The sequence below is a fragment of the Bubalus bubalis genome, chromosome X (genome assembly GCF_019923935.1).
Source record: "Bubalus bubalis isolate 160015118507 breed Murrah chromosome X, NDDB_SH_1, whole genome shotgun sequence".
NCBI lineage: Eukaryota > Metazoa > Chordata > Mammalia > Artiodactyla > Bovidae > Bubalus > Bubalus bubalis.
Window position 1 is genome coordinate 140483621 of NC_059181.1, and position 27870 is coordinate 140511490.

General features: G+C 44.1%; 1 pseudogene; it reads left to right on the forward strand.

Moving 5' to 3' along the window:
* Positions 1 to 10030: 10030 nt before the first annotated feature.
* LOC102400534 lies at positions 10031 to 11094 on the forward strand (annotated as a pseudogene).
* Positions 11095 to 27870: the final 16776 nt, after the last annotated feature.

Sequence of the window (27870 nt, forward strand, 5' to 3'; positions counted from 1 at the left end):
GTGTGTGTGTGTGTGTGTGTGTGTGTTTATGTGTGTGTCAGTGTCTCATCAGTGGATGCTTATAAACACAGCCCGTTACCGATTCCCAAGTTGCAGGTCGTTTTAGCTCAACTTTCAGTCCTGCTGTCAGCTCAGTTGGACAGAGGCTTGTGAAGCCCTGAATCTAGACTGCCTCTAAGGGCCCCAGCTGAGCAGAAGCAGGCTTGGGAGAAATCAGATATTTTCTCCTACATTGCAAAGGGGCAGAAAAAAGACTGGCTTCAGGAATCTGGGAGGAATGAAAGGAATTTCAATAAGAAAATTTGATTAGAAATGTAAGGAGCGATAGCTGTTTCTGAAAATCAGGCAGTTGGAAATTATGGACCACAGATTGAAAAGGCACTGATAAAATGTAAGTCTGAAGTATGACTGTATATTTTAACTCAAAGAATAATGTAAATCACAGACAAAGTATATATTTTGCTTAAATTTCTATAACAGAAAACAGAAAAGAAATGTAAAAGCTTTAAGTATTATGGGGAAATTAGAGGTAAATGCTTTTTAAAGTCTTTATAGTGGAATACTATATAGCTATTTTTTAAATAATGAAATCCAAGTGAAGAATATACAGGAACTCTTTGAAAGATTTTTGAATTTAAGTCTGAACTTATTTCAAAATTAAAAGCATTTTAAAGAATTATATAAATGATCACCAAAAAACACGAATGAGAAAATTCATAACAGGTACAAAACAGAGATGTGATGGAAGAAAGGGAATCAGAAGATCAAGCTGGGGACTGGGGACCTGCAACTGATCCATCTGTGCTGTCATGTTTGGCATGAAATGCTGAAGAATCCAAGAATTTAATTTAATTTTATTTTATTTTATTGGCCGTGCCACCCTCTGCATATGGTATCTTAGTTCCCCAACCAGGGATCAAACCCGTGCCTCCTGTGTTGGAAGCAGAGTCTTAACCACTGGACCTCCAGGCAAGTCCCCTAAGAATTTTAAATTTGAACCTGAACTTCCAGATCATTACAATGATCTGCTTTATTTGTAGAAGTAGGAGGACAGAACACATTTTATAAAACACTGTTAGCTTAACTTGAAAGTCTCTAGCCATATAGTATGTGGGACTCCTTTTGTACATTTGCCCTGGGCCCCACATAAGTTAGAGACAGGCTTGGCTGACATATAGTAGCTACTCAGTACATAATTAGCTGAATGGATATCATAGGCTGTGGTTTTCATCTCAGATTTACATTTGTATCACTGAGTCTAAATGTGATTCTATTGATAAGACCTACCCACTTATTCCAGAGCAATTCATGCCAGTAATAGGGCATACCAAAGACGGCTAAAGTTTTGGTTAATCAATGTAACCTGCATACAGCAAGGAAGTCCCCACCCCTCACCCCCCACCAAAGACACACACACAAAATTCATGATAACAAAAATTCTGCTTGATTTTCTGTCTCTCACCTTCAGGGATTGTTCTAGCCACCAACTGGGTTTCTCATCCCTACAGTATGACCCTTTATGAAATCAATTGGCACATGTGAAGTCTTTGGAAGTTTTCTCTTTTGCTCATACACAAAGGCTCTAGACAGATGGTGTCTGACTACAGATCTTCCAGCCTTCTGTGCAAAGCAGACCTTCCTGGGCTCCCGCTTGCTATTTCAACGTGTGGGGCACATGTGGGAAGTCTGCATTTTAATAGAGTTTTTAGAGGTGATGAGAAGCGTACATTGGCAGAGATGAGAAGAGAAGACGTTTCCGTAGAGGAGCAGGCATGTGTACAGAGGCAGTGGCGGGAGTGAAGGGCAGGAAGCAGAAGAGCTTGATGACAGCAGTGGGTCTTGGAGGACACGTGACGGCTTCGCAGGCCTGTCCTCAGCACCTCGCCCAGCGCCTGCCACATGGGAGCAGGTGCCCAATGAAGATGTATGGAATGAAAAAAATTAATGAACTGCAGTTCATTGGTGAGGTGAGGAGTATAATTGTGCAAGAGACAGGTGCAAGTGTTTGACTTGGCAATAGGGGAAGTGGGGACTTCCCTGGTGGTCCAGTGGCTAAGACTCTCAATGCAGGGGGCCCAGGTTCAATTCCTGGTCAGGGAACTAGATCCCACATGCCACAGCTGAGTTTGCTTACCACAGCTAAATATCCCATGTGCCACAACCAAGATCTGGCACATCCAAATAAATAAATAAACATTTTTTTAAAAAGAAAGATGTATCTGATTAGTTGGGAGGAGAAAGGAAGAAGGAAGGAGAGGTCAGTGATAGAAGGTTTTAATGATTCAATCTGCTTCACCCAGTGTCATTTCCAGGTTTTTGGTCAAGTGAAGTCTCAATGCTGAAGGAAAAAAAAAAACATGATCATGAGTCTCCACTCAGTTCTCCAGGTACTAGATTTGCATTACTCTCCATGGTGGTGCATGGGTCTGGAGACAAGTGCCTTCTAATTAGCCCCAAAGGCCCGACTCACAGAGAAGGCAATGGCACCCCACTCCAGTACTTTTGCCTAGAAAATCCCATGGATGGAGGAGCCTGGTAGGCTGCAGTCCATGGGGTCGCTAGAGTCGGACACGACTGAGCGACTTCACTTTTTTCACTTTCATGCATTGGAGAAGGAAATGGCAACCCACTCCAGTGTTCTTGCCTGGAGAATCCCAGGGACAGGAGGCCTGGTGGGCTGCCGTCTATGGGGTCGCACAGAGTCGGACACGACTGAAGCGACTTAGCGGCAGCAGCAGCAACCCCACTCACAAATTCCAATAGGAATCTTATACTGAGGGTGAGGGCATCAGCATATGAACTTTGAGAGGATACAGACATGCAGTCCATAACACCCTTAAGAGTTCATCTGCTATTAGATAACAGACTAGAACAGCCTTTTTTTTTTTTTCTTTTATACCCTTAATCAAAGTCATTTTCTGGATTCTTCATGTAATCGCCCTCATAATAGACAGAGGTGGCACTTCATCCTCAAGATGCAGCCCAGGCCTTCTCCTCCGGCCTCCTCCTCTCCTCTGGCTTCCCACTGCCCACGGGGTCCCATACCCTCTTCTTCACATACCAGGCACAGCCTCTCCCCCTTCACACCAGGTAAATGGGCCACAGAACGTGTTTTTCCTGATGGAGTGAGACAGAGGCCTGAATACTCTGGAGGCCTGGAGCTGCCCAGCAAAGGGACCAAACTCATTATATGGAAAGGCATTCATGTCCCATGTCAGGGGACATTTTCTCGCCTGCAATCAGAATCGCTTTTGCATCAACCACTGGATTTCTGAAGAAACGACGTTCCTGTAGGACCAATTCACAAACACACAACAAATTCCAATAGGAATATCACATGAATGCCTTAAATTGTCCAGGGCTCCCCGCCCAATTTACCCAAGCTAATAGAATTGGCACACATTCCCGCATTAGCACTGGAGCATGTGACGTGCTCAATCAGATGAAGGAGATATAAACAGATGTGCATTCTGGCAGCTCAGGGAAACCGGCACGCTATTTGTGACTCAGCATCTAGACCACTGTGGCACTTGGTCTCCAAACCTGGGAATCAGGTTCTTAATAAGAGCAGCTATTCTCCAGTGGCTTAGCGGTACAGAATCTGCTTGGAATGCAGGAGCTGCAGGAGCCCCAGCTTCGATCCCTGGGTCAGGAAGATCCACTGGAGGAGGGCATGGCAACCCACTCCAGTATTCTTGCCTGAAGAATCCCATGGACAAAGGAGCCTGGCGGGATACAGTCCATAGGGTCACAAAAAGTTGGACATGACTGAAGTGACTTAGCATGCACGAACACACCATTTACTAAGCACTTACTATCTGCCAAGCCCCATTAGACACTTGGTGGATGTTGTCTAATTCTATCTTCACAGCCACTTTGTGAGGTAGGGGTTTTATCATATGATTTTTCAGAAAAGGGGATGAAGCTGTTATGTAAATTAAAAAGACCAAACTAGGACTCAGATGGACACGAGTTTGGGTAAACTCCGGGAGTTGGTGATGGACAGGGAGGCCTGGCGTGCTGCGATTCATAGGGTTGCAAAGAGTTGGACACGACTGAGCAACTGAACTGAACTGAGGACTCAGAATCCAAACCTGACCAAGCTTCAGAAGCACCAAGGCTCACTAGCTATACAAACTTGGGCAAGTCACTTAGTGTCCCTGACCTTCAGTTTCCTCTTCTATAAAGAAGGGGATAATGTACCTAGTTCACAACGTTGTTGGAAAGATCAGATTAGCAGATAGTCTGGCGCCATGTAAGCATTCAGTAAATAGTAGCTATCATTAGTGTTATTAACATGACCAAAATCTCCACCATGGGACCTTATGACTTCCTCCTTTGGGAGTCATCAATAGATCCTGCCTTCCTCACCCAGATTAGGTAGTTCAAAACCAAAGGCCTGCACTTCCCTGGTAGTACAGTGGATAGGCACAGTGCCAATGCACGGGACACAGGTTCAATCCCTGGTCCAGGAAGATTCCACATGCCACGAAGCAACTAAGCCCGTGTGCCACAACTATTGAGCCCGTGCTCTAGAGCCCATGAGCTGCAAGTACTGTAGCCCATGCTCTAGAGCCTGTGCTCTGCAACAAGAAAAAGCCACTGCAATGAGAAGCCTGCACACCACAACAAAGAGTAGCCCCACTTGCTGCAACTAGAGAAAGCCCACATGCAGCAGTGAAGACCCAGCACAACCAAAAATAATTAAAACCAAAAGCCCACATACATACTATTATCAATATATGTAAATTAGATAACCAAAGAGGACCTACTGTGTAGACCCACAGGGTACTATACTCAATATTTTGTAATAAACTACAAGGGGAAAGAACCTGAAAAAAATATAGCTTATACATGTATGTGTAACTGAATCACTTTACTGTATACCTGAAACTAACACAACATTGAAATCAACTATACTTCAATTAAAAAAAAACAAAGGTCATAAGTAGTAATGGTACAAATACAGATGAGCCATCACTAATCTCTGGACTTCACTATCCTAGGTATCATCCCGAGAACTTGGATTTCTAAAAGTGTCTTCCAGGGAAAAGAACTAGGAAGGAAACAAAAGGAATGGGATGGGTTAACACAACCAAATTAAAATCCTGTCCATTTTTAGTATGTTGCTGTAATTAAAAGCAAAGATCCAGCCTAGTCCAAGAGATTGGATCGCAATATTCCTTGTGGCAGAGCAGCCATGGATATAGCCACCACATCCACTCAACTTGGAAGCCCACAAGAGAAACAACTACATCAAGCCAAACAAAGCCATTTGGCCTAGGTGTCTGTACATTTGTAGGTATGTTTCTGCTCAAACTTGAAAAAAAAAAAAGCCCTACTCAACTCTGTGAAAAGCAAAGGAGAAAAGGAAAAATATACCCATTTGAATGCAGAGTTCCAAAGAAGAGCAAGGAGAGATAAGAAAGCCTTCCTCAGTGATCAGTGCAAAGAAATAGGGGAAAACAATAGAATGGGAAAGACTAGAGATGTCTTCAAGAAAATTAGAGATACCAAGGGAACATTTCATGTAAAGATGGGCTCAATAAAGGACAGAAATGGTATGGACCTAACAGAAGCAGAAGATATGAAGAAGAGGTGGCAAGAATACACAGGAGAACTGTACAAAAAAGATCTTCATGACCCAGATAATCATGATGGTGTGATCATTCACCTAGAGCCAGACATCCTGGAATGTGAAATCAAGTGGGCCTTAGAAAGCATCACTACGAACAAAGCTAGTGGAACTGATGGAATTCCAGTTGAGCTATTTCAAATCCTAAAAGATGATGCTATGGAAGTGCTGCACTGAATATGTCAGCAGATTTGGAAAACTCAGCAGTGGGCACAGGACTGGAAAAGGTAGGTTTTCATTTCAATTCCAAAGAAAGGCAATGCCAAAGAATGCTCAAACTACTGCACAATTGCACTCATCTCACATGCTAGGAAAGTAATGCTGAAAAATCTCCAAGCCAGGCTTCAGCAATATGTGAACCATGAACTTCCAGATGTTCAAGCTGGTTTTAGAAAAGGCAGAGGAACCAGAGATCAAATTGCCAACATCCGCTGGATCATTGAAAAAGCAAGAGAGTACCAGAAAAACATCTATTTTTGCTTTACTGACTATGCCAAAGCCTTTGACTGTGTGGATCACCATAAACTGTGGAAAATTCTGAAGGAGAGGGGAATACCAGACCACCTGACCTGCCTCTTGAGAAACCTGTATGCAGGTCAGGAAGCAACAGTTAGAACTGGACATGGAACAACAAACTGGTTCCAAATAGGAAAAGGAGTATGTCAAGGCTGTATATTGTCACCCTGCTTATTTAACTTATATGCAGAGTACATCATGAGAAACACTGGGCTGGAGGAAGCACAAGCTGGAATCAAGATTGCCGGGAGAAATATCAATAACCTCAGATATGCAGATGACACCACCCTTACTGCAGAAAGGGAAGAAGAACTAAAGAGCCTCTTGATGAAAGTGAAAGAGGAGAGTGAAAAAGTTGGCTTGAAGCTCAACATTCAGAAAACTAAGATCATGGCATCTGGTCCCATCACTTCATGGCAAATAGATGGGGAAACAGTGGAAACAGTGGCTGACTTTATTTTGGGGGGCTCCAAAATCACTGCAGATGTTGATTGCAGCCATGAAATTAAAAGACACTTACTTCTTGGAAGGACAGTTATGACCAACCTAGACAGCATATTAAAAAGCAGAGACATTACTTTGTCAGCAAAGGTCTGTCTAGTCAAGGCTATGGTTTTTCCAGTAGTCGTGTATGGATGTGAGAGTTGGACTATAAAGAAAGCTGAGCACTGAAGAATTGATGTTTTTGAACTATGGTGTTGGAGAAGACTCTTGAGAGTCCCTTGGATTGCATGGAGATCCAACCAGTCCATTCTAAAGGAAATCAGTCCTGGATGTTCATTGGAAGGATTGATGTTGAAGCTGAAACTCCAATATTTTGGCCACCTTATGTGAAGAACTGACTCATTTGAAAAGACCCTGATGCTTTGACAGATTGAGGGCAGGGGGAGAAGGGGACGGCAGAGGATGAGATGGCTGGATGGCATCACCAACTCAATGGACATGAGTTTGGGTGGACTCCGGGAGTTGGTGATGGACAGGGAAGCCTGGCGTGCTGCGATTCATGGGGTCGAAGAGTCGGACACAACTGAGTGAACTGAACTGAACTGAGCACCTCTGCCTTCAAAGCCTATCCAGTTTGGAAAAGGCCATCCATCTTCCTATGGCAAGTTGGAATCCTTTGCATAAACTGGGACTGAGACCATTTGGTACCTTAGGCCCATGGTCTTGGGAAATTGCCGATATTATTATTTTGAGGATTAGAGTTCACATGGAATGCAAAAACACTTAAGATTTTAGAGGGTGGAAATATTATAAAAGTTATGATGGGTCTAGACCATGGATTGTAATGGCAGAGAGAGTGGGGCTAGCTAGCATGACTGACTTAGCCTACATTTTTCCAGGAGTGAACATTTCCAAAGGGCTGGCATTTTGCTCTCTTGAGCAAAGGTATTCCTTCTTCCTCTCTGCCCTTGCATATATTTCAAGGCTCAGTCTGAGCCTCTCTACTTCCAGGAAGCTTCCTCCAACCAACTGCTATAGTCGTCATCATTTGAACAACATATCTAGCACACTATCATGCACTGCATTGTGCTGTTTCTACTACAATTGTCCAGGGCTGTTATTAACACTGAGAAGGCGATGGCACCCCACTCCAGTACTCTTGCCTGGAAAATCCCATGGGCAGAGGAGCCTGGTAGGCTGCAGTCCATGGGGTCGCGAAGAGTCGGACACGACTGAGAGACTTCACTTTCACTTTTCACTTTCATGCATTGGAGGAGGAAATGGCAACCCACTCCAGTGTTCTTGCCTGGAGAATCCCAGGGATGGCGGGGCCTGGTGGGCTGCCGTCTATGGGGTCGCACAGAGTCAGACACGACTGAAGTGACTTAGCAGCATTAGCTGTTTGTGTATGTATGTCTTCTCACTTCATTTAGTCCTAAGAGTGGGATGGTATAGTTCTAAAAAATTCTGATTTATCCCAAATGTTTCCAAAACGGTTTCAAGATGGATGGGACAATTCTATTGTCTTAGAATTATTTCTATCTTTCCCAGAATTTAGTCCAGTTATACCTAAAGAATGTTAAGTCATAAATGCTTATTGAATTGGCAGGATGAATAAGGGAATGCCATTGATCCGTAAAATTCCAGTACATTTATTTGGGTCCTTAGCCTTAGAGTGAGAGCCAAGGAAAGGCTCCTCGCCTCCCAGCTCTGCCTCTCCATCACATTCTCAAGGTACTACAGGCCAAATGCCTACAGCAAAGGCAGGCATGATCTAAAGGCCAGTGGCACACAAAAGGAGCAGCATGACTGGGGCTGGAGAATCCACAAAGAATCATTACACTGCACAATTAGCTGTCTTCTCCATGACCTTCAGTCTCCAGAACTTTAAAAGAAACGTAGAGATATTGAGAGCCATGTGTCCCTTAAAATAAACACTGTGGTTCACAAAAATAATAATGTTTCTATGTTGTTCCTCAAACACATGAGGCGCTCTCCAGCCTCAAAGTCTTTGTACTTGCCCTTCTCTCTGCCTAGAAAGCTCAAACATTCCCATGACTCAGTCTCTTGAGCTTTCAGGTAACACTTCCTATATTAGGCCTCCGTGCCCACTCAAGTGGCCCAGATCCCATATTCCCCATCCACTTACCCTGCTTGAGTTTTTCCTTAGAACTTGTTCCACTTGACAGTGTACATTTACTCTCCTTTAGAATGTAAGCCGCATGTGGCTGGGGAGGGTGTTACTTTGTCTTGCTTTCTGTGTTCCCAGCAGTTAGCATGCTTCCTGGCATATTATCAGATCAGATCAGTCGCTCAGTCGTATCTGACTCTTTGCGACCCCATGAATCGCAGCACGCCAGGCCTCCCTGTCCATCACCAACTCCCAGAGTTCACTGAGACTCACGTCCATCGAGTCAGTGATGCCATCCAGCCATCTCAGCCTCTGTTGTCCCCTTCTCCTCCTGCCCCCAATCCCTCCCAGCATCAGAGTCTTTTCCAATGAGTCAACTCTTCGCATGAGGTGGCCAAAGTACTGGAGTTTCAGCTTCAGCATCATTCCTTCCAAAGAAATCCCAGGGCTGATCTCCTTCAGAATGGACTGGTTGGATCTCCTTGCAGTCCAAGGGACTCTCAAGAGTCTTCTCCAACACCACAGTTCAAAAGCATCAATTCTTCGGCGCTCAGCCTTCTTCACAGTCCAACTCTCACATCCATACATGACCACAGGAAAAACCAGAGCCTTGACTAGACGGACCTTTGTTGGCAAAGTAATGTCTCTGCTTTTGAATATGCTATCTAGGTTGGTCATAACTTTCCTTCCAAGTAATAAGCGTCTTTTAATTTCATGGCTGCAGTCACCATGTGCAGTGATTTTGGAGCCCCCAAAAATAAAGTCTGACCCTGTTTCCACTGTTTCCCCATCTATTTGCCATGAAGTGATGGGACCAGATGCCATGATCTTTGTTTTCTGAATGTTGAGCTTTAGACCAACTTTTTCACTCTCCACTTTCACTTTCATCAAGAGGCTTTTTAGTTCTTCTTCACTTTCTGCCATAAGGATGGTGTCATCTGCATATCTGAGGTTACTGATAATTCTCCCGGCAATCTTGATTCCAGCTTGTGTTTCTTCCAGTCCAGCGTTTCTCATGATGTACTCTGCATATAAGTTAAATAAACAGGGTGACAATATACAGCCTTGACGAACTCCTTTTCCTATTTGGAACCAGTCTGTTGTTCCATGTCCAGTTCTAACTGTTGCTTCCTGACCTGCATGCTCAATAAATATTTGTAGAATAAATGAAGTGAGAACTTAGTTATGAAAAGGGTTGACCCTTGGAGTCCACAAAACTGCTCCCTAACTGCATTGAAAGAATGTGAGGACTCTTTTTCGTGGCACCTTGGAGGCTGTCAGCCACTTGAGAATGAAGCTGAACATCTTTCCCGGCCACTGGCTGCCAGAAGCTCATTGAAGTGGACGATGAACGAAAACTTCATACTTTATACGAGAAGGTATGGCCACAGAAGTTGCTGCTGACACTCTGGGTGAAGAATGGAAGGGTTATGTGGTCCAAATCAGTGGCGGGAACGATAAGCAGGGTTTCCCCATGAAGCAGGGTGTCTTGACCCATGGCCGAGTTCGCCTGCTACTGAGTAAGCGGCATTCCTGTTACAGACCAAGGAGGACTGGAGAGAGAAAGTGCAAATCTGTATGGGGTTGCATTGTGGATGCCAATCTGAGTTCTCAATTTGGTCATCATGAAAAAAGGGGAGAAGGATATTCCTGGACTCACTGATACTACAGTGTCTCGTCGCCTGGGTCCCAAAAGAGCTAGCAGAATCCGCAAACTTTTCAATCTCTCTAAAGAAGATGATGTCCACAATATGTTGTGCTGCTGCCGCTGCTAAGTCGCTTCAGTCGTGTCCGACTCTGTGTGACCCCACAGACGGCAGCCCACGAGGCTCCCCCATCCCTGGGATTCTCCAGGCAAGAACACTGGAGTGGGTTGCCATTTCCTTCTCCAATGCAGGAAAGTGAAAAGTGAAAGTGAAGTTGCTGAGTCTTGTCTGACTCTTAGCGACCCCATGGACTGCGGCCCACCAGGCTCCTCCATCCATGGGATTTTCCAGGCAAGAGTGCTGGAGTGGGGTGCCATTGCCTTCTCCAATATGTTGTGTGAAAGCCCCTAAACAAAGATGGTAAGAAACCTAGGACCAAAGCACCCAAGATTCAGCGTCTCGTGACCACGAGTTCTGCAACACAAACGCCGGCATATTGCTCTGAAGAAACAGCATACTAAGAAAAATAAAGAAGAGGCTGCAGAATATACTAAACTTTTGGCCAAGAGAATGAAGGAGGCCAAAGAAAAATGGCAGGAACAGATTGCCAAGAGACGGAGGCTGTCCTCTCTGAGAGCTTCTAAGGCTGAGTCCAGTCAAAAATGAGATGTTCTAAGAGTAACAAATAAATAAGATCAGACATCAAAAAAAAAAAAAAAAAAGAATGTGAAATCCTCTAATTCTTTTTTCACGGAGTAAAGTCAATTTTTATTATGCACTCATCTCATATTATAAAAGTGTAATAGCCAAAGTCATAATATCGTGAGAGAATATGTTAAGACTTTACTATATTCTAGGAATCATGCTAAGAATTTTATACATATTTTATACATTGTATTTAATCCTTAAAACAACTGCATATAAGGGTAGAGCTTCAATATCCCCATTTTACAAATCAGGAAACGAGGCTCATAGAAGTTAAACAGCGTACCTGAGGCCTCACAAGCAGTAAGTTGTGGCCTGTTTTCACCGTGTGCCCTAAGTGGGATGGGGGTGGGGGCCAACCACTGAAGCCCAGATACACATAATGGAGACTACTTCACTGAGCGTGAGCAGTTAGGGGTGCGTTCACACCACAGGGAGGATGGGCATGGGCTGTGAGAGAACTAGGGGATGGGATCATGAGAACTAGGAAATGGTCAGAATCGTATTAACTCATGGCCCTCTAGCCGCAGTGTTCATGTTTTACCGATTTCTAGAGTCATTGTGCCTTTTGTGTGGTTGCTTCTCACTGGAATATCCCCTCCCCCCTTTCCCTTCAGTGTCCCTCCCCCCAGGGCCCCGCTCCAATGCAGCCTCCTGCATGAAGCCTTCCTGATTCTCTTTTCCCACTCCAGCAGGTAATGGGCTTTCTCCTGGTGCTGTAGGGTGGGCAGTAGGGGGAAAACATCAGAGCTGGAGTGCACAGGAGTGCTGGGGGCTCTGGGATCTGTTAACACTGGACTGGACTAGGTGAGAAAGCTCCAGGGCTTTTTTTTTTTTAGGTTTGCACTTGGTTGCAGACATTCAAGAAAGTTCAGGGTAAACAAACAACAAAGTAACCCAAAGCTGTCTCTTGCTTGGTCAGAGGAGGCTAAATGCCAACTACAATTTAAAAATGAACTTGGTAAAAACAACCAAGTAACTCACAGCAGCCACCAGGGTGGGTTCTAGCAGCAAATTCAGACAATCCAGTAATCACCTTTTCCAGCATTTTGCATATCATGCCTCCTTTTAGAAACATTTCCTTCCATCTCTGCTATGGAAATCCTTCCCCATCCTCTTCAAGGCCCAGGTACAGGCAACCTTCTCTGCAAAGCCTTCCCTAATGTCATGCTCCCCCATCCCCAGCAGAGGTGACTGACAGGGGTATTGCTATACAGTAAGGAATAAGGGGTGGCCATGCTGTTCTTTCCATGTAACAATTTGCTTAATTCCTGACATCAAAGGCTGTGTACTCTCATTCTACATCCAGTGGGTCTGAGGAATGAGCAGTAAATTACAGAGAATGGACAACTATCTAACATCACAGGCAGTTAGAAAATTCACTGGGGATCTCTTTCTTGTGGCTATGCTTTCTCCCACTCCATCCCTTTCCTCTTATCTTCTAGAAATTCATCAGCAGCAATACTCAGACTTTTCTCCTGGAGGTCAGCCCAACAGGTTGGGCAAGGAAGCAGTGCTGCAGGGAGGAGGTGCCTGGGGCAGAGCCAGATACAGCTTGGACCCACTCAGGAAGCACCCTTGGGACCCCATGGTCTGGGCCCAGGTTGAGTAGATTCTACTTTTTTTTTTTTTTTTTTTTTTTTGCAGCAATGCAGGGGGTGCTACAGGGCTGATCTTTCCAATGGTGGCTGTCTAAGAGACCAAGTTCTCAACTCCAAATCTCATTCCCTCTCCAGCACCTACTAGACTCGAGCCAGCTTTTCCCTTCTCTTCCTGATCTGTCCACCTTCACCTCCCACCGTATGCCTCTAGCACCCCTAGATATATTGACTGGGTACCTCTGGAAGTGACAAGGTGAAGTGTCTGAATTTATCAGCCTGATTACTGTCAGGGACCAGAACTTCCCACATATTCACTGGCAAAGGGGGATCTGTATGAAAGGTGAGGACCAATATGAAATTAAACAATGAATGAAGCATGGGAAACACACTAACTCCAGGGAAGAGTTCTCTAAATAGGATTCTCAGTGTGTGACCCATGGATTTCCAACCTCAGAATCACCTAGGGAGCTTCTTAAAAACACAGAATCTCAGGCCCCAAACCCAGACTCATGAATCTGCATTTTTCTTTTACTTTTTTTTGGGGGGTGGGAACTGTGCAGCATGCAGGATCTTGTTTCCCTGACCAGGGATCAAACTCATGCCCCCTGCAGTGGAAGTCTGGAGTCTTAATCACTGGACCACCAAGGAAGTCCCCCGTAAATCTGCATTTTAACAAGCTTCCAAGATGATTCCAGTATGCACTAGAAACCCATTGCCTTGATTACCTTTAAACGCTTAAAGCATTGGTTCTCAACCTTGGCTGCACATCTGGGGAGCTCAGAAAAATACTGGCTCCTGGGTCCCACCCCCAGCAATTATGAGTCAGTTGGTCTGGGGTGGGCCTGGACATTAGGGAATTTTCAAAGCTTCTCAGGGGATTCCAATGGGTAGCTGTTGCAGCACATCAGGCTTCCTTGTCCTTCACTCTCTCCCAGAGCTTGCTCAAACTCATGTCCATTGAGTCGCTGATGCCATCCAACCATCTCATCCTTTGTTGGCCCATTCTTCTCCTACCCTCAATCTTTCCCAGCCTGTCTCTTTTCCAATGAGTCAATTCTTCACATCAAGTGGCCAAAGTATTGGAGCTTCAGCTTCAGCATCAGTCCTGGTTTAGAACAAACACACCTAGAAAAGAGCTTATGATCCATTCATGGGTGTGTGTGTGTGTGTGTTTGTGTGTGTATACATATGTATGCATATGTGTGTATATTTTTTTAAATTCTCTACTGAGCCTGAAGTATAAAGCAACATTTTCTGAGCACATTTGGAATTCTGTTGGATGTGACCACAGGCTCCCTCAGGAGACATAAAAGGTGGGCTGACTGGTCCATTGGGGAAAATAAACATGTCTCATTACTCAGTTGCCTAATTACCCTCCAAGATCAGGACCACAGCTACATCCTTAGCATGGATGCCCTGGCAGTGCCTACTTCAGCATGTGGTATTGAACATTTGTACCATTCAAGCTTTCTTCTCTCTGCTGGGCCCTTTTGAGTCTCTCTTCAGATGTGGTGTTCAGTGTAAAGGTAAAGATCCAAAGAGGTGACTTCTGGTTTTCTATTCCCTATCCCCTCAAACACACAAGATTTGCTTGCCCCAAGTTCACTGCTTCAAGCCTCATAAAAGGCTCCAGATCCATTTATGTGTCTCCACTGTGAGTAATGAATAGCCATCCTTTGTCCTGTGACTGGAGTTGGCTGCCTGTTGTCAATAGTAGGTAAGCAATTGTATAAATTACCTCTCATCCAACTCTAAAAATGTGTTTGCCAAAATGATTTCTTCTAGAATTGTAGAAGTGGAAATAGCGTGTACAGAGAGAAATTGAGTTTGCTCCAAGGGGCTATGAATGCACCATTAAAGAAGCCTCGAAAAAAGATTAGCAATCCAGCTGGTGTGTTTGCACATCATTTAGTGCCATTTGGGGAGCATTTCTGAAGCAATGACAGTCACGGTGGGGAGGAAGAAGAGGAGGCTTCCTTGGCCATTAAGACCATATATGGACTCAGAGGCTGTGGTTATTAGGGCACACAGCTGGGTCCTACTCTGCCAGCTCTGACCTCAGCTCAGTGAGAATTGCAAAAGCTCCAAAGTTTAATGAAAATCAATGCTTGGATTCCAGTGCCAGGAGATTTGTTAAGGCATTGTTATAAGCTTCAGGCCACGTTCTGTAAACAAAATGATTCTCCATATCCTTAGATATATCTCCTCTCTCCCTTCTTCCCTCTCTCTCTTTCTCTCTCTCTCTCACACACACACCCTCACCAGAGGAAACTGATCCATGATGGCTGGATCTATCCCTTTTGATCCATCATTTTCCAAGCCACACTGTGAAAGATCTTGGTTCAATATAGGACACCTTAAATCGTTACTGAAAACTCCCACACTCTTTGTCAGTCTGAAAATCAAGATAGATAATCAGAACATTGTGTAGGAATCATATTGTAATATAGTTACTTACATTTTCTATGACACAATTCTTTGTTAGTGGGCAGTGTATCTCCGAGGACACCTTCTCTTTTACTGTTATTAGGAAATCATGCTCCCCGCTGTATATACTATGTATAGTAACATGGACCACACTTCCATTCACCTCATCAGGCAAGTTGGGAAGTCTGTCCACCCACTATGCTCACCCTTGGTCCAGAAGCTGAAATCTTGGTCTCTGGAGTTATTTTCTGAAATGATCATACAGAATAGATTAAAGCAAGTGTTCATAAAGAAGATGTAGATTTTCCTGGCAGAAACACAACCAAATGAAACAAGGAGATAAGGTCCCAGAAATCTGTCTCTTCCTGACAAACATGAACCTTGTCAGCGCTTGCTTAACCCAGAGTTCATCTGCATTCATTGTGTTACTTTCTTCTTTGTTTGGAACTGGGAAGGCATCATCAGGTTGGAGAGAGCCTCCACAGTAAGTATACAAAGTATATAATCTCACTGTTTAGCTCCATTGCAGAGATGAGAGTCAGACACACAGTCAGTAAACGCCTTCTGTTCCTATTGTTGTTAACTGGATACTTATGACTTTAATGCTCCAGGAGAGGCCTACACACATGTGGCTTGTTGGTCTAGTGGTATGATACTAGCTGAGGGTGTGAGAGATCCTGCGTTTGAATCCAAGACAAGCCATGTGCTTTTTATTTCTGATAATTAATTTAAAATATATGTGCTATCACATTGGACTATGATTCTCACTTAGGGTGTGAGAGGTCCTGGGTTAAATCCCATATGAGCTTGGTTTTCTTTGCTTCTGATAATTAATTTATTTAAAATACATCTGCTATTGTATTGGGCTTCCCTGGTGGCTCGATGGTGGTTTGATCCCTGGATCAGGAAGATCCCCTGAAGAAGGGAATGGCAACCCACTCCAGTATTCTTGCCTGGAGAATTCCATGGACAGAGGAGCCTGGAGGGGTACAGTCCATGGGGTCTTAAGGAGTCAGACACGACTGAGCAACTAACACTTCAACACACACACACACACACACACACACACACACTATGTGCTTAACTGTTCCTGAAGCTGACAGGGACAGGAACAAGACCCCTCCAGCCCTACCCTGTGTCTCCTTGTCTCGGCTCTACTTACCTCTTGACCTCTGCTACAAATCCAGGTTGTGTGTCCATGTAGGATGAGAGTCAGAGCCCATATCCCAGTCCTAAGCTGGCAACCATGACAAGGTGGCATGGAGAGGGACACACCATCTAGGACAGAAGATCAGATGATGGAGAAAAAACTGTCTGCACCCTAGGGGTACTCACTCACCTGTAGGCACTGTGTTTCTAGCCTCCCAGACATAGGCTGATGCACACAAACAGAGGCTTACGTCCTCACCCTGGCCACCAGGACAAGAACTTGTTAATCCCCATAGCCACAGAATAATTCACAAAGTCTTGGCAGGATCCACATGACACAGAGCACCAGAGTCAAAATCACTGGGGTCCACCAGGCAAGAAACTACTTAATAGATGGATCAAGACATAGGTTGCCCATTTTATGGATGTGGGTAATTCTTAGGAGCTGAAGAAGACCCCTGTTTCAGAATACTGCCTGTTGAGAGCAGCCAATTATTTATTGAGTAGAAATGAAACTGATGAGCACTCCCTGATAGCTCAGTTGGTAAAGAAGCCACCTGCAATGCAGGAGACCCTGGTTCAACTCCTAGGTTGGTAAGATCTGCTACAGAAAGGACAGGCTACCCACTAGACTGAGTGACTTTCACTTTTTCAAAAGTATAGGAATGATTTAGAAAATGATTTCTACAAACTAAAATTGCTATTATAAACATAGTAAAACAATAAGAAATAACTAGATTTGGGGGAGAGAAAGCACTTATATCCCAAAACTCCCTTTTTTTTCATTTTTGCATTTTTCCTACCTCCCAGACCTGATCTATATTCATAGTTTAATTATATATACATAGGATATTTTGGAAATCACTTATTATGTCTTATTTACACAAGTAGAACATTTTCGTAATGTAAAAATTGATAGATAGGCAAAAAGACAATTAAGACTGTTTGTAACCCTACAAATCAGAGATAACTACTCTTAGCATTTTGGTGAATACCTTCCAATTTAAAAACTACACACATACACACATTTATATGTGCATATACATACACACACACACAAATGCATACACATCCCAAACATCCTACTTAAGAAGCTGTCTTTTTGCCTTAATAATAGATAGTGAATCATATCAATAGATACATCATAGTAAGATGACTTCTTATGACCTTTCCCAGTATCATAACTCTAGAATTATTTTTATTTTATTATCTAAGTCTCAGAGATACTGCATTAAAATGTGTGAAGTCAGGACTTCCCTGGTGGTTGAGAATCGACCTTCCAATGCAGGGGATCAGGTTCGATCCCTGGTCAGGGAACCAAGATCCCACACACCCCCAGGCATCTAAACCCTCAAACCGCAACTAAGCCCTCAAACCACAACTAAGACTCAACCCAACCAAATAAATAAATAATAAATATTTTTAAAAATGTATGAAGTCATCAAGTCATGATCCATTACCCATGGTGTGCCCTGTGCAGAATAGATATTGTGAAGTACATACATATCTATTATTTATTACCCAATTATTATGTGCCAGGTGTAGTAATACTATTGGCACACTGCAAATATTCTCTCCTAACCCTTTAATATATTAACAGATACTGTGGTTTCTGTTAGAGAAAAAAAATGAGGGAAGCTGGAAGAGGTACACTGTTCCCACAGCTAGAAAGTGGAGGGCCCCTAAGTGGAAGCGACTTCCATCTGGCTTTCAAGCTTGCTCTTGTCCTCTGAGAGGCTAGTTTGGGAGTTGAGCCATGGCAGTGTGTCATGACTGGAAAATGGACACATGAGTCTCAACCTGTATGATATAGATAATAAACCCCACGAGCTGGGAGAAATTGTAGAGAGCCTTCTTGGTTGTAGTAATCAAAGAAAGCTTCACGGGTAGGGGGAATTATAGATGGATCTGGAAACATAAACAGGGAAGGCACTCTTTGTGGAGTAGAGGTACGGGGAGTGGTAAGGGCAAAGTCTTGATGGAAGAAACCAAACATCCAATGTGCTTAGCACAGTAAAGACACTAGTCTTAGGAGAGGAAAGGGTCTGTCCTGGCCAAGAGTGCAGCTAAAGAGGGATGACTGCACATATAATCCTGCCCAGTGTCAACGAGAGTCACTCATGCTCTGACAATATTTGGGAAGCTAAGATATGTAGAACATTCTGTTTCCATATGGTTAGTTATGAATTTCAGAACTTGGAAATCTTGCAACCTTTGGAAAGAACCAGACTACATATTAAGGGATTAAACTTTGAAATGTCACTTTCCATTTCTGTCCAAAGGAAGCTGGGACATTTTTGATGAAAAAAAAAATGAAGTTTTCCATGACAAGTTTCTTGCACAGTATTTGAATGATTTGGATCACTGGTTGACTCGATGGTTGCTGCCAGATGCTGAGACTCAGATCAACTCCGATCTCGTAGATTTTCAGCATCAAAACAGATTCTGATGCTGAGTGGCCAGAGTTGGGTTTTAGGGTTGAGTAGGATGTTTAAAGCTTTTCTTTTGATTGGCTTTGATAACTCCAGCTCTTTAAAAAGAAGTCTTTTTTTCTTGGTGTGATCTACCTTGTCTGACCCACCCCAAAATAAGCAACTTTCTTTTAAACATTCAGTTTGACGAACCATGCATGTTCTAAAATTAAGCTGCATCTTTGGATACAAACCAGTTTTCCAATTCTGGGTAAATACTGACTCTTTCAGTGATTTTTTTTGGCTAGATGACACCCCAAAAAAGTTTTAGCTTCATTTTAAATTTTCAACCAATTATTTTGATGACAAGTAGATCCAGCCTGAATATAAGCAATAATTCCTGTTTATGTTCCATTTCAAAGACCCAATAGGAGAATGCTTTAAAGGTCATCAATAAGAAACTGGATTTGGCTTTATTTTTCTTAATTGGAGTATAGTTGATTTACATTGCTATGTTAGTTTCGGGTGTATAGCAAAGTAAATCAGTTTTTGTTGTTCAGTCATGTCCAACTCTTTGCAATCCCATGGACTGCAGCACGCCAGGCTTCCTTGTCCATCACCATCTCCCAGGGTTTGCTCAAACTCATGTCCATTGAGTCGATGATACCATCCAAACATCTCATCCACTGTTGCCCCCTTCTTCTCCTGCCCTCAATCTTTCCTAGCATCAGGGTCTTTTCTAATGAGTTGGTTCTTCACATCAGGTGGCCAAGATATTGGAGCTTCAGCTTCAGCATCAGTCCTTCCAATGAATATTCAGGGTTTAATTCCTTTAGGATTGACTGATTTGATTTCCTTGCAGTCCAAGGGACTCTCAAGCATCTTCTCCAACACCACAATTCAAAAGCATCAATTCTTTGGTGCTCAGCTTTCTTTATGGTCCAATTCTCACATCCATACATGACTACTGGAAAAACCATAGTTTTGGCTATACAGACCTTTGTTGGCAAAGTGATGTCATATAGGTCATTACAGAGTATTGAGTAGAGTTCCCTGTGCTATACAGTAGGTCCTTATTATCTACTGGGTTTGGTTTTAAAGTTCTCTTTGAAACCACAGCAAAGGCAGTGTCGCTCTAAACCCCTCTGAGATGTTTGGCTTGGATGTAGGTGAGAGGTTCTTGGGAAGGCAGGATGCAACAGAGTCATCAGAGAAGACTCTGGAAATTGGCACTTGCCCAGGGTGCTCTCAGCATCTGACTTTTATCACTGATCAGAGTTGACACTTACTCGAAGAGAAAGTAGAAAGAATGTGAACCCCCAGGCCTGCTAAGAAGGGTGGAGGGATTGGTCTGAGATTCACAAGGTGACCCAAGTTGAGGATTATTTTGGCCAAGTGGTTTATAGTGCTATTAATCCTTGATGTCTTCAGATGTGTGGTAGTGAGTCATCAGTTGGAATATGATTAATCTTGTTTTGTAGAAGTGGACAACACAGAGATTCTATCCAGACCTCATATAATGTGCCAGCCCTGGAGCTCAACATGCTCTGCCTTTCTAGAATTGTTCTCAGCCACAGAGCATTCTACTAAATTTGGACATTATTAAGCCCAGTTCTTGAGGAAGAATGGAAATGCCACTCCCAAAACTCAGTCTTAGAGACCATATACCAACAGACCGCAATCCAAATCTTTCCATTTCACACAAGCAACACTCTCAAAAGTTGGCTTTCCCCGTCAATCCAATCAGTGTGGTCCTATAATCTAGTAGGAGTGTGAAGTTCTGAAATTGAGTTCTGACCCTCATTAGCTGTGTGACCTTGAGCAAGTCTCTTTAGTTCTCTGGGCCTCCGTTTTCTCATCTAAAAAGTGAATATCTAGAATATCCATTCTCCTCCTGCCCCCAATCCCTCCCAGCATCAGAGTCTTTTCTCTGAGTCAACTCTTCGCATGAGGTGGCCAAAGTACTGGAGTTTCAGCTTTAGCATCATTCCTTCCAAAGAAATCCCAGGGCTGATCTCCTTCAGAATGGACTGGTTGGATCTCCTTGCAGTCCAAGGGACTCTCAAGAGTCTTCTCCAACACCACAGTTCAAAAGCATCAATTCTTCAGTGCTCAGCCTTCTTCACAGTCCAACTCTCACATCCATACATGACCACAGGAAAAACCCTCTAACTTTAGGAGCTTCCAGATCCCCACCCTGGCAGATGGACTCTAGCTGTCAGAGCCTACCACTCAGATGTTCTGTGCATCTGTTGTCACGTTTTAGAGAACTCCTAAACTTTCCAGAAACTATCTAAGATATTTTAAGATGTTATTTACTCAAGGCAATGGCACAGGAAAACAAGCTCAACTCAAAGGGAAAAGTATGTCTTTTGAGCTGAAGGACTAGAACAAGGCTTGGCAACTTCTCTGAAAAGAGTCAAACGTAACACATTCTTGTTCTGTGTTCACTGTGGTGAAGGGAACCAAGGGAGCACAGATCTAGAAGCAGACAAGGGTCACTGTGATGGGCCTCATGATGATTTCCCACATACACTACCATCCCAAGATCCATCTGAGCTAGTAAGTATCTCTTTCTTTTAAAATGCAGTTAAGGGGACTTCCCTGGTGGTCCATTGGTTAAGATTCCACACTTTCAAGACAGGGGTTACAGTTTTGATTCCTGGTCAGGGAACTAAAATCCCACATGCCACACCACATGAAAAAAAAATTTTTTTTAAGAAATAAAAGGCAGTTAATCTCTGGGAGGATAAGAGTCTATCAGCCACTCACACCTTAGTATATATGTCTTTAGTTTGTACTCAGTAATATCCTCTTATCTGAGGTCTATTACAATGTGAAAATGAAAAAATTTTATTGAAAAGTACTTTTAGAGCTTCAAGTATTTGAGGGAAGTGTAGCTCTGAGTAGATCATCAGAGGGAGCATCACACATTTTCTGCAGGCAAGATAAAAAAGGGCCCCGGGAAACAAGATCAAAGTATAAAAATGGAGGGTGAAGGGTACTCAGAGACCTGGGAGAGGTTGTCAGCTATCCTTGCAGGCTGGCGAATGTATAAAAGCCTGACACTTCTGGTGTGCCTAACCTAGAGAAACGGTGGTAGGACTGAAAATTAATTTGACTTCAAGGAAAATGAGATGGAAGCAGAGAAAGAATGTACATGCTGGTACTCAGGCCCTCATGGTAATCCAAGCCACTAGGGCCCTGGAAAACCCTTTATTTAGTCTGGGGCATAGGCACAGCCCAGAATGGGGCCAGTTTGACCTTGAGCTCACTGAGCCATGGTTCACAGTCCATCAGCAGAGGCACGCTGCCTTCTTTGACTGAGGCATCACAAGGGCACCATGTATCTATGCAGTGAGCTCATCAGGGAAGATGGAGTCTTCAGGTGAACATCGATGTTTCTTTTTAAGTCAGTGGGAGAAGAGTGCAAGCTTTACAAGAGTCCCAACAGATGGATAGCACTTTGAACAAATTCAAATTTTGGATTAGGCCAAAAGCCACATTTGTGCATCAAGAAAATAAGATGGATGAGTAGATGGGAGAGGGATGGATAGTTCCATGTTTCATGATTAAATGAATAAAGTCAAATATCAGTGGCAAAATCTAGGTGATCGGGATATAGATGCTCACTGTGAAAATATCAATAGTTCAAGTTTGCTGTGTATTTCAAAATTTTCATAATACACTGAGAGGGGGACGAGGATAATCTTCCTCGAGAAAAAAAAATCCACATTTGCAAAACTGATCATTTAGGACATGGTCATTTTTATGGAGAAGGATTTACCTGATTAATTTGTAAACAAATCCATCCCTTCTAAGGACTGCAGCACAATAACAAAATGGCTATAATCCTTGGTGTATTGTATTAGCAGACCCTTCATTCCCAGGGAGAGAGGGAATATGAGATACAGAGATATTCAAAATTTCAGAGAAAGTGCAACCAGATTGGTTATAATGGTTTTTATCACCATTGTCCCAAAAATCCTCAAGGAAGAAAATATTCCTTCTGCTTTAAATGCCTGTTAAATTCTGTTTGTGTGTGTGTGTGTGTGTGTGTGTGTGTGTGTTACATACTTTTCTGTGGAAATTAGCATGATTTATTTAGCAAAAAGTGGACTTATACAAATCTGCACTTTAAGGTGGATTGAAAGAGATTTTGGGCTCCCCCGGTGCTGCAGTAGATAGGAATCCACCTGCCAATGAATGCAGAAGACACAGGTTTAATCCCTGGTGCGGGAGAATCTCATAGGCCACAGAGCAACTAAGCCCGTGTGCCACAACTACTGAGCCCGTTCTCTAGAGCCCGAGAGCTGCAACTCCAAGCCCACGTGCTGCAACTACTGAAGCCAGCACACTCCAGGGCCCAGAGCCACACTCCTGAGCCCACGAGCCTGGAACCTGTGCTCTGCAACAAGAGAAGCCATCGCGGTGAGAAGCCTGAGCGGCACAATGAAGAGCAGCCCTTGCTCTCCACAACTAGGTAAAACCCATGCAAAGCAATGAAGACCCACCACAGCCAAGAAATAAAATAAACAAACTTTGAAGAATAAAAAAAAAAAAAGAAAGAGATCTTGTGAGCTGAATTTCCTTTCTGGGGGAGTAAGAGGGAGACACTTTAAAATGCAAAAAAAAAAAAAAAAACTGAGGTAAGGAGACACTTTCTGAATGTAGCTTCACTCTTCTGGGATCCGGCTGCAAAACTGGACTGTCTTATTCTGGCTGCTTCTGCTTGAAGTCAGAAGACAAGAGCAGTGTCATCTGGGTTCTTCAGCTGCTGCTGCTTGGAATCATAACACTGCAGTATGACCCGGCCCCCCAACCCCAGGGGACTTGCCATTTAACGTGCTTCTTTGTACAGCACTGTTATAATGCCCATTTCACAGATGAGCACACACAGGCTCAGAGTCAGAGAGGTCACACAGCTGGTCAAAGGGAGAGGTAAGCCATACGTTCACATCCCCTGGCATCTGATCACTGTCTCTATGGAACCTGGACTGGGGTGTCTTGATTACTCCCTGTGAGTCCTCTGACTAAGCATGACATGTCCAACTATTCCAGCATTGGTGTCAGCTATGACAAGACAGCTCCGCTTCACAGAGCTGAAGCCTTTGGGAGTATCCACTTTTCTGGCTGACTCTTATTCTTGGACTATATTAAATCTGCAAAGCACTGCTCTCATTGCTTTAAGTAGCAAGAAGTGTGACCCCTGCCTTTACTAGCCTGTTGCCTGCCTGGCAGGGGAAGACTGTGGTACTGCTAAGTGGCTGGAAACTGTGTGTGTTTTAGGACTTTCAACTTCTAGAAGGACAGAAGAGGCCCTTTTTAAAGAAGCCAGGCTCTGATAAACAGTGCCTGGTGTGCCAAGAATGTCTTCGTGTGACGGAGCTTTGCTTTTCCTTATAGGCTTTGCTAAGCAAAGGAGAAGATGTGGTGTTGTCAGAAGTGATATAGTTATTGAACTCGGACACCTGTTCCCCATGTTTTCATATTTGGCATCATGGGAAAGATACTCTTCTTTCCAGCCCTGAACACAGGGAAGCAAACATGTGAATGTCCAAATGGCAGGGGAAATCCTGCTATTTTAGCCAAAGGGATGTTTGGAGAAGAGTGATGAGAGTCGATTTTGTTTTCCCCATGCCCCTACCCTCAACCCTTGGCTGATTTCATAAAGGAAAAGAGGGAGGAGAAAAGTCTGTCAGGATTTCTCAAATGAAAAACACGTCCACACTGACAGACATAGACTGCTTTCTATTAAGGAATCTGGCCATGGTAACAATTATATTTTTGCATTTATAATCATGTTTATAAAGCAATACTCAAGAAAAGATTATAAGAAGAGATTTGGGAAAGGTATTCCTTCAGCCCAGTTCTCTCTGGGAATGCCTCAAGAAGGAACATTAGCCATATTCCTGATGTTTTCCTGTCTAACTTTGATGGGGTGGTTTTATAATTGCTGCAAATTGAGGGAGAAGGTTATTTTCTACTTTCCAATTTGTGATATTGGTGTTTTCTATTTATTAAGTTATCCATGCCACCTAGTGTTTCTCTGAAGAAATACCAGATTCTTAGGAAGTATCCCCAATTCTGTGCAGGACCTCAAGTTCAGGTTGTCACTGAGTTACACCTGTATACATAGACATGTACAATATACATAGCATGTCACACATAGCATGGATGACAAGTTTGAAATAATCTTCATCATGTCATAGTTACACATCAGGACAAATGACTAACCTCTTCTTCCTGAAGAAAGCATAGGCTTTTTGCTTCTGTGGGATACACTGACATCAAAGGATCCTAGAGTGGTCACAGCGGCAGACTTTCTAGAACTTTCTTCTACACCTGACCCACTGCTGTACCAGGAAACCCCTTGTATACAATGTAGTGTTTCTCAAGAACTTCTCTGGGACTTCAACTGTGCTCTTCATTTTTTTGTTTTTAAAGCATCTAAACTACATCGCAAGAAAGCCAGGAGGGGACTGGGAAGCATTCTGAATCCCCGTGTTTCCCTCTATATGGGGGCAGTGGGCCCCAGGAACAGTGTGCAGAGGGAGCCCGACAGAGGGCCTACTCTAGCTCTGGCAGCGGCTGGCCTAGCAGCAGGATCCAGGTCTCACAGCTCACAGAGTTCTAGCTGGAAGGACTAGATCAAATTCCTCCTCCCCTTTCCTATCCTCGTCCAGAAACAACAAACTCTAACAAACAGTGCCCGTGATGTTGGCAACAACAAAGTTGTCCTTTTCAAAATCTGTGTTCTATCATTTGCCTTCGGTGATTACCAAGGCTTCGAAATGCTACCAAAAGCTAAGTGAGGATGAGAGGGGGTGGGGGTGGGGAACAGAGCCCGAGGAACACAGATCAGGTTTCCAACGGGACCCTGGCAGTCCTGCCAAGGTTCTGCTCCAGATTTATGGAAAGTAGTGGTTGTCATAATTCTGGCAAACACAGTCCAAAGTTTAATTGTTTCCCTGCTCATTGATGTCAGTGCACTTGATCTTGGTCACACTGTGGGTCCTGATTTTTTTTTTTTTTTGAGAGGAATGCTTAGAAATATGCTCATCCACTCTTTAGGGCTGACGTCTCATAAACGCTCCATGTTTCTGCCACCCTTCGGCAAATTCCCTTACAGTTGTCACTTCCTATGGGGCCCTGGAGAGCCACGGGTTACTGAGAGGGTCACGGCCTGCGAAGTCAGCTGGAGGCACAAAGAGTTGGCAACCTCGAGCTACACATTTGGAGTCTATAAAGCACATTTGCTTTGGGCTAGTAAACATGAAGTGGATTGTAATTTGTTTGGGGGGATTTCCACCCCCCCTCATTTGCCAATCCGGGCTGTCTACAAATCTTACTGCAACAGACAAAATACCATTAACATGACCTTTTTCAAACCTATCTGCAGGGAGCCAGGGAGGCAACGGCCAGAAGCATCTCCCCACGAGGCCCAGGGGATCTCCCCAGGAGGTGAGAGCTCCATTTGACAAACCTCACAGGCACTAGAGGTTGTCAGCTCTGCAGAGAAAAACCTATGTTCCTGCTGACCATGGCAACACAGTCCATGTGCTGAACTGGGACTTTGTCACCATAACATGGAGTCCTCAGGTCCTGTCTCATCCTCACTTTGGTTCGAGGCCCTGCAAGTGGCGGACCAAAGGCTAGCTCAAGGGGAGGTGGTGCTGGCAAAGTGGGAGGAAAGCTGAAGAAAGAGAAAGGAGAAGTGGAGGAAGGGCAGGAGGAGGCGGAAGCAGAAGTGGGCAGAGGGAGGGCACACAGAGCAAGAGGTCAGAACTGAGAGACCCTTCCAACCAGAGCCTCAGGGTCAAGGCAGGCTCAGGCCAGATGGGGAAGGAGAGCAGTGTTGGCCAGGCTGCCCATGCCTTGAAGCCACACCCCACCAAGTCTCTCCAACCCAAGGGAAGGAAAAAGATTAAAAGATAAATGAAGGACCGCTGTTCAATATTCTGTAATAATCTCCATGGGGAAAGAATTAGATAAAAAATAAAGAATTAAAGAATATGTATAACTGAATCACTTTGCTGTATACCTGAAACTAACACATCATTGTTCTTCAAGTATGCTCTAATATAAAATAATTTTTTAAAATAAATTAAAAAAAAGATAAATGAGTCTGCTCCTACTTTATTTCTTTGAGTTCTATTGTCAGCACCTGCTGTCTGTCTCTCTCTTCTTAGGAATCTCTCTCCTGCCCTTCCCCCTGTGCTCTCATCTCATTAGCATTCTCTCCCCACCCCATGCATCTCCTGCCTTTCTTCTTTCCCCATCTGGCAGTTCCCCCAGAACTTTCTGATCCATAGGGTTTCCCGTCGCCAGTCACCACTTCCTTATTGCCTCGGGATTGTGCACACCTGACCTCACAGCTGCTCCTGGAGACAGGACCCACTTCCTTCCCTTGGCCTCACCTTTCCTGTGGCTGCCATACCCTGGACAGCAGGGCCTCCCCTGTAGAGAGTTCCAGCTGGTGAGTACACGTGGCTCTGGCAGGACTCAATCCTCTGGGTCTCACTGTCATCTGGGGTTTCAGGCCTCCCACTTGGATGGCATCAAGATCTGCAGCTCCACAACCCGGGGTTTCTGTCCCCCTCCTCAATTTCAGTGTCAACACCGTGACCTACGTGGAACGAGGGTCCTGCTTAGGGCCCCCACCACTGGCTGCATACTCTAGCCTCAGTTCAGTTCAGTTCAGTCGCTCAGTCATATCCGACTCTCTGCAACCCCATGAACCACAGCATGCCAGGCCTCCCTGTCCATCACCAACTCCTGGAGTTCACTCAAACTCATGTCCATCGAGTCGGTGATGCCATCCAGCCATCTCATCCTCTGTCGTCCCCTTCTCCTCCTGCCCCCAATCCCTCCCAGCATCAGAGTCTTTTCTCTGAGTCAACTCTTCGCATGAGGTGGCCAAAGTATTGGAGTTTCAGCTTTAGCATCAGTCCTTCCAATGAACACCCAGGACTTATCTCCTTTAGGATGGACTGGTTGGATCTCCTTACAGTCCAAGGGACTCTCAAGAGTCTTCTCCAACACCACAGTTCAAAAGCATCAGTTCTTCGGCGCTCAGCCTTCTTCACAGTCCAACTCTCACATCCATACATGACCACTGGAAAAACCATAGCCTTGACTAGATGGACCTTTGTTGACAAAGTAATGTCTCTGCTTTTTAATATGCTGTCTAGGTTGGTCATAA